This window comes from Hipposideros armiger, unplaced genomic scaffold (genome assembly GCF_001890085.2).
Source record: "Hipposideros armiger isolate ML-2016 unplaced genomic scaffold, ASM189008v1 scaffold_45, whole genome shotgun sequence".
Lineage (NCBI taxonomy): Eukaryota > Metazoa > Chordata > Mammalia > Chiroptera > Hipposideridae > Hipposideros > Hipposideros armiger.
This window is the reverse complement of record NW_017731395.1, coordinates 3,367,289-3,375,158: the sequence shown is the minus strand read 5'-3', so window position 1 is coordinate 3,375,158 and position 7,870 is coordinate 3,367,289. Positions and strand designations below refer to the sequence as shown.

At 37.4% G+C, this 7,870-nt stretch overlaps 1 long non-coding RNA gene across 1 annotated transcript in view; it reads right to left on the bottom strand.

Annotated features, from left to right (window-relative positions):
• LOC109381180 (uncharacterized) overlaps positions 1–6,620 on the bottom strand; it is a 107,584-nt gene extending 100,964 nt beyond the window's left edge. Inside the window, exons 1-2 of the long non-coding RNA XR_002123652.1 lie at positions 6,548–6,620; positions 6,304–6,448 (exon numbers count right to left, since the gene is read on the bottom strand). This is a non-coding gene — a long non-coding RNA (uncharacterized LOC109381180). The remainder of the gene's footprint in view (positions 1–6,303; positions 6,449–6,547) is intronic.
• Positions 6,621–7,870: the final 1,250 nt, after the last annotated feature.

Genomic DNA, 7,870 nt, shown 5'->3' with positions numbered 1-7,870 from the left:
TCTGAGCAGCAGGGCCCCGGTTTGGATCCCACATGAGGGCCAGTGACGCTGCGCCCTCTACAGCTAAGATGGTGAACAACAGCTCGACCTGGAGCTGGGCTGCCATGAGTTGCCGGCGATGACGTAGGCTGCAGTGGAGATGGCCGACAGCGGGCGTGAGCTTTCATGAGCTGCCATGAGCCATCGTGAATGGCCGTCCAGTGGCTGGTGACCAATCTGCCTCACCAAGGAAGAGCGCAATGATAATACCAACATGGGTCAGTGAAGTGACATCCTCCACAACTAGACTGAAGCACAAAAGGACAGCAACTTGTCTGTTCCCCTTTCCCGATTCTCCAGCGCTGTTCCCCTCCCCCAATTCCCCAATAAAATCTTTAAAAAAATAAAATACTTGTAATACTCAATATATACTGATAACAAAAGATGAATACAAGTCATGTTTGACTTCTGCAATTACAAGAGGTTACCATCAGCATAATTTTAATACAGTTTTTTTCCTTTCTTAAAATGTGTATACATTTTGTTGGCGCCCTTTGTATATTAGCTCTGTAGTCAAATGTGCTGGTTAATTGACTTCAGAGGACAATGTGTCTACATACCAGGGAGATAGGTTAGAAGAAAAGATGGCCAGCTGTGAGGCGCTAATTTTCAGAGGGGCTTTTAAGTTTTCCTCTCACCTGGGACAGTGATTGGATGCCTTGTGTTCATAAAAATTAGCAATAACAGCCCTGGCCACTTGTGAAGATACTATTAGGAGTACAGAAACTCTGTGAGCTGATAAGCTGATGAAAAACAGGAGATGCCTAATTATGACCCTTGAGCACTCACTCTTATGCCTCTTCCCATCTGACCTCACCCCCAACCTTGGTAAATTATAAAGTCACTTGATGAATGATTAAAGGTATATCCAGGAACATGAGATTTGCTTGGTGGGGTAGAAGCAAATGGAGGTAACTGATCATTTTTTCACAGTGCCAAGAGTTCTCTAAACACCTTCCCTTCCTTTTAATTTACAGGAAGAGACATATCAAGACTTAACCTTTGGCTCATCTCTGAAAAATGCCACCTGATTGGGAAGTTGACACACCCTGGGTTACATGAGCTTGTTGGCTGATATATTTATTTACCTGAGGGATGTATCCACTATAATATAAAAACAACCAATCAAAGTGTATGCAACTCCTGGACAGAATTGGGATGGACACACCAATCAGGTAAAACAAGCACAATAAAATACTGCAAGAAATAAAGATATAAATAATACAAATCGGAAATAAGAGATCATAACAACAATCAAGTAAAAATGCTAAGTATAAAAAAATATGATAGCTGAAATAAAGAATCTAATAGATGGAATCAATAATAGAATTGATAATGCCGGGGGCTAATTAGACATTTGGGTAATCAGAAGACAATAAGAAAAGAATCCTTTCTTTTATACAAAATATAAAGGAAGAGCTAAGAGATATGGAGGATGTAAGTAAAAGTAACAGTATACAGATAACCAAAGTGCCAAAATAAAATAAATGAATAGACGGGAAAGTCATTATGAAAATCTTGATAAACTTCTCAGAATTAACAAATATTAAAATAATTTAGATTTAAAAAACTCACAGCACACCTAAATGCATTCTAATGATATCTAAGAATACCAAAGATAAAGAAATTATTCAAAATGCTTCCAAAAATGAGAAAAAAAATAACTTTCACAGGAAAAAGAATCAAATTTATATCATCTTATTTGGCAGCAACTTGGACGCAAGAAGTGTTAAGAATTTTTTTCAAAGTATAGTAACTTAGATTCTTATTTTTTTATTCAGTGGTATTGTCACTTAAATATGAGGATGTAATAAAAAATATTCTCCAACATATGGGCCTCACAAGATTTTTTTCATATTAATCTCACTGAAAGAAATTACTAAAGAAAGTATGCAAATAAAGGTAAAGGATACAGTAAGAAATATAAAAATGAAAGGTGCTCAAATAGTTTATCTATGTGGGAAATTTTTTAAAAAGTGAGAGATTAATATCCATAAAATTCAGAACTAAAATTTTAGACAAATCAATATAATGGAGTGGGATGGGTAAAGAAACAGTTTCTTCCAGGTAGATAAGACATGCCAAGATACTTTCATTATTAGATTTAGACATGGTTGTTGATGAGCTTAAGAAATATAAAGAAAATAAACATGGGAATGAATCTTAAGTTAGGAATAACCACTTTTTTTAAAAAAAGAAAAGAGTATATAACTTTTAAAGCAGAAGGGTAAAACTTAATAGATCTAATGGAAAGCAAGAAAGAATTTTTTAAAAATGAAAGTATAATAAATTGAAAATATGAACTCTTTCAACGAAAAAACATCCAGCCTAAGAGAAAGCTTATAAGAGTTTATTGGAGCCAAACTGATGACAATTTCCAGGAAGCAAAGTCTCAACTGACTGAGAAAATGCTCCGGAAAATGGCCATTGTGCAACTTACTTTACATATTAGAATCAAAGGAGGAAGGTTACATGAAATCCATTGGTTGTAGATTAAGGGGGTGGGAGAAAGCAAAGAGGGGAAATCTCTGGGATTGGATAAGAAGTAAAATGGAGAGACACACACTTTTTTTTACATTGGTGGGTATAGGATAGTTAATAGCATTTTACAGCACATAGAGATAGTATTTGGAAAACAAGATAACAGTGAGGGACTTTGTAGTTTCCTGCTCTGGTGTGGTGGGTCGTGCCCCCTGGGAGGTCTGTAAAAAGATTACTCTGATATTGTAAGGGTATGTTATCTTAGATGCAAAAAGACGACAGACAGGCTTAAAGTAAAGACTGACCTTTGTCAAGGAAGCTACAGGCCAAGGATGTGACTTCCCGCCATGGCCCACCTTAGTTAGGAATTTTTATGTTCATGCCATCCTATGTGGTTATTTACAGTCTCCTGAGCTTGTCAGGTTGAACATGTCCCCCCTTTTCCGTCCACAAATCATATGGCAGAAATATATTTTGTTTGCCTTAATAATTACAAAAACTAACTAAGGTCCAAAACTGACAAGACGCTCATACTTAGAAAGTACAAGGTGCAAGGTAGCCACCAATCTTAATTCTTTCCAAACTTTCAACTTGGTTTTCATAGAAACAATAATTCTGCTTAACATTATTGTTTGTCGGTTCACATACTATTTAATTAAATTACTTTTAATAAAAATTGCAGCTGACATAAACATGTTTGGGAATAAACACGGCCCCCTCTTGGGAAGCACACACTCATGGGTGACAGCAGCAGGGAGAGGGCGCTCTGCAGAGCGACCCACTACCGGAAGTTCCGTGAACCTTGGGTTCAGAAGTTGGGTTTTACAGAGACTAGAACGTCAGTTAATCCCACGACTCATTTAAGTGGAAGTCATTTACTATCGCTTCAATTATATGTAAAAAAATTCTTAGATTTCTAAAAGCTTGTGCTGGTTCCCAAAACTTCCTCTTACAGATTTCGACTTGTTTTTAATTTTCTTCAAGAGTGTTGACTCCCAGTATGATCACGTTAGACTCTGGACCCGATGGTCAGTGTCAATTGCATGGCTTTCATAGAGCATAACAGCCCACAGAAACATCTGATGATGCATGTAAAGTGTTTTCCTGCAATAAGACAGGCACTTAAAGCCAACGATTAATTTATTCACTTCATATCACTCCTGTCCTATGAGCTATGCTCCCTAGGAATGTGCATGGCAAATTACAATTATACAAAGAAAAGAAAAAAAAAAAGCATTGCCTAAGAATAATTTTCCTTCCTTAGAAGGGAGCATTTTTAACAATGTCACAAAAAAACAGGTGATTACTTTGGTTTAAAAGTATGCACAAGTCTCATTTGGGAGTTATGCATGGAATAAGAATGCTTTGTGGAAATATTGGCTGACTCAATGCTTTTTCATTCCCTATCAACAAGTTGTCTCTTGACAAATGTCACTTTGGTGGTCTCTCATGTACTCTCCTGTTGTTACTGCCAATGGGAAACCTTCTACAGTTTCTATGTAGTTTGAAATTTCCAGTAGTTTCCTGGTACATATCATTTATCAAACTAACGTTGATTTCTTTCTATTCTTATCTTGGTAGGGGTTGGGGGTCTCTCTTAAGATAGTCATGTAGTTTTGTCTCTTTTAATCTGGAAACATAAAATGTTGCATTAATAGATTTCCTATGTTGAGCTGTTCTTGCACGATGTATTCCTTGTTTTAAAAGCTGCTAGATTTTACTGGCATATGTTTATTTAAGATTTTTACATCTATGGCCATGAGAGAGATGTATCTATAGCTTTTTGATACTCTCCTTGTTCCGTTAATAGTGTCAGAATTATGCTAGTCTTGAAAAATGAGTTGAAACATGTTCCCTATTTTTCTATGCTCTGAAAGAGTTTAAATAACACAGAAGTGACATGTTTCTTGAAGCTTGATGGACTGTGCCAGGAAATCACTTCAAACTTTTCTATAAAGATAGACCTCTAATAATTACTTCAACTTCTTTTATGGTTATTGTCCTTTTCAGGTTTTATACATCTTCCGGAGTCCGTTTTGTTACTTGACTTTTTTCTAGACAGTCAATTTCGTCTAGATTCCAAAATCAATGATATAAAAGTAATAAGTATATTCTCTTATTTTGTAATCGTTTTGTATCTGCTTATTTTCCCTTTGTTGATTTATGTGATTTGTGTTGTTTAATTTTAAATATCTAAATATTTATCTATTTTATTGACCTTTTTAAAGAAAACAGTTTTTTATTTAATTGAAGGTTGTGTTTTTTGATTAATTCTATAGTTTTATATTCCATTAATTTCTGCTTTATTAATCCCCTTCATTTACTTTTTATAAGTTTATTTGGTTTTATATTTTAATTGAATGTTTAATTATTTTATTTTCATTCTTTCTTGATTTCTAAAAAATGCAATTAAAATAATACATAGTCATCTGAGTACTGATTTACTGTCATATTTTAATGTGGTAATTTCATTTTCATATATTTCTAAATGGTCTATAATTCTAATATGATTTGTTCTTAAACCCCAGTTTTACTTAGAAGAGTGTCTTATTAATTTCTAAGTGAACACAATAGTTGGCTATATTTTTTCTCCATGTCTAGTTTTATGGCATAATACACTAGTTTCCCCTTATCCACGGGAGATACGTTCCAAGACCCCTAGTGGATGCCGCAACCTCAGACAGTACCAAACCTTGTATATTACTATATATTTTTGGTATACATACATACCTAAGATAAAGTTTAATCTATAAACTTGCACAGTAAGAGATGAACAACATTAGTAATAAAATAGAATAATTATAACAATATACTATAATAAAAGTTATGTGAATATGGGCTATCTGAAAATATAATTTACCAATTTCTGAGACAGCATTAAGGCAACTCACCATCACTGTATTTTGGGATTTCTCTTTTTATTTCCAACAGTTTGGGCATTATCTATTTTGATGCATTTTGACAGATTTCTTCTGACTCAGAGCCTTTGCACTGTGTATGCTGTTTACTCCGATTTATCCTGTCATAGTAATCTGTTCTTAATTTGGATAAAATCGTCTTTTCAATTTCCCCAAAGTTTCTTGGTATGATTTTTTTTGTTGTTTTCTCCTTTTTTAGGCACTACTTCCATTTTGTCCCACACCAGTTCTATTTCTTTATTGTGTCGGGTTTTTTTATATGCTGTTCTCGAATAATTGTCCATTCAGATTTATGACTAAGGTGATTCGTGTGGATGGCTGTTACGGATTTTCTCTGCTTTGGGAAAGTCTGTTTCACCAACTTTTATAAGAGAAGGAAGACCTTAGCCTTTGCATAAATGGGCAGGTATGCTAATCGGCAGGCTTTTCTTCGGTGCCGGAAGGAGGAACAGGAAATCCCCAATTACCAAAATGAAAAAGCCTTTCTGTGGCGAGTGTAGTGTTTCATAGCGTACTATGTCACTCCTGACTATAATCGTGTTTCCTTCTATCACTCTCTGCATCATCCTGGGTTTCTAAAGTTAACTCAAGCTCTGTTCCACACTTCTCCTGAGTCTCTCCAATATGGGGATCCTAGGACCTCCCCAGATGCTACATGATATTAATCATCACGATGAAAATCACTTTTATGGAGCGCTTTCTCTAGAACATATGTTCGGGGCTTTATTTCGATGATCTCCCTTTAGTCTCCAAACTGCTCTATAAAACTGGTACTTTTATTGCTCATGTTTTATAAATAACAAGGCTAAGGCTAAGGGTGATAGTGAAACTGGTGAAGATTAAATCCCTGCCCAAGGTTACATACCTGGTCAAGGCTGTGGAGGCTGACAGGTCCATACTGCCTCTCTCTCATGTGCAGCCACTTTCCTCAAATGTTGTGGGTGCTATGGAATCGTCTTTAATCCTTGATCAGTCCATGAAGCTTGGAGGAAAATTCCAGAACAAAAAACCTGGATGAGACAAAGGAATGGATTAGAGGAAGGTGTGCCTTGTGTGCGGAGGCACGGAATGCCTAGATCTGAGAAGGCAGACTTCTCCTAATGGCTTACCCAGGCCACACTTTGGAGATTTAAGGGTCTGGGAGAGCTCAGTTTCAGGCTGTTGTTGGTTATGATTTATAGCCAGGATTCAACCCTGCTCATAGCAGTCATGTGCCATTCTATTCAGACGCTACTGCTCTAACGTTTGCCCCTTGTCATTCCAACTCCAGTTTAATAGGAAACACAAGCCACCCTTGAGATGGCAGACCTATCTTCCAGCCATCGGCTGGCGGTTGGACGTTCAGCTCAGCCCCGCAGAACCTCAGCTTTCTATTTTTAGAGTTTGACCCCGCTGAAGTCACGCTGGGCTAGCTTTGTGTGAGGCCTCCTGCCAGACTGGGCTTGCCACACAAACCAGCCAAAGAGGCAACACAGCAGGCCAATTAGCCAGCAGCTGTCTGTCAACTGAATAAACGAGGTGAGTGGGAGCAAGGGGCTGTCTTTGCCACAGACAGTAAGCAGAACACAAGGATTAACTTTTCTGGTCTTGGAGCTCTTTGGGGAACCTGCCATTTATTCTATCTGCATGGTCAGACTCCTTGATTTTATGAGGGGAGCTTGACCAAACTACCTTTGGCAAAGCAAAGGGATCTCACCTCAATTGCCGTGGAGAAAATCTGTTTTCCGGGTTAGCACAAGATAAAGCCAACACGAACCTGCTATCAAAACACCGGTTGTGACAAATAATTTTTATCAAGCAGTGCCTAAAAATTGGATGATAATATAGCACAGAATGCTTTAAGAGCACAAATTCTACTGTCTGGGCTGATATCTCAGCTCCCTTCTTCTCGCTCTGTGGTTTTGGACAAATTGCCTGACCTCTCGGATCTGTTTCCAAATTGCTAAGTGGGAATTAGAGTTCCCACATAAGGGACCTGCTTCGAGGATTACAACAGCAGGTAATCTATGTAAGGTGCTTAGAACAATGCCTGGCATAGGGGAAGAGTTTAATGGATGTTGACTATTGTTACTAAATATTCTGAATTTTAACTGACTTGCAGAAGCAAAAGGCGAGTATTACCATCAGAGTTTTTAACAAAGGAGCAAACTGACAAAGAGGGAATCACAGCCTCGCGTCCACACTTTGTGTTGAAATGAACCAGAATTCAATCCTCAGCTGTTTGATTCTAAAGTCTTGGAATGGTTCGTGAGCGTCACTGAAATTGACTCCTTGTAGAACAGCTTTTACTGACTTGTTCTTTGGCATTATGCCAACTACCCACAAGAAAGGCTGTTAGGAGACAGACTCATTACATCTGTGATTGGAGCTAGTGAAGGGATCATGATAGGATAGGACCGTTGTCTGCCACATCACACAGCAGTTTCTGCATT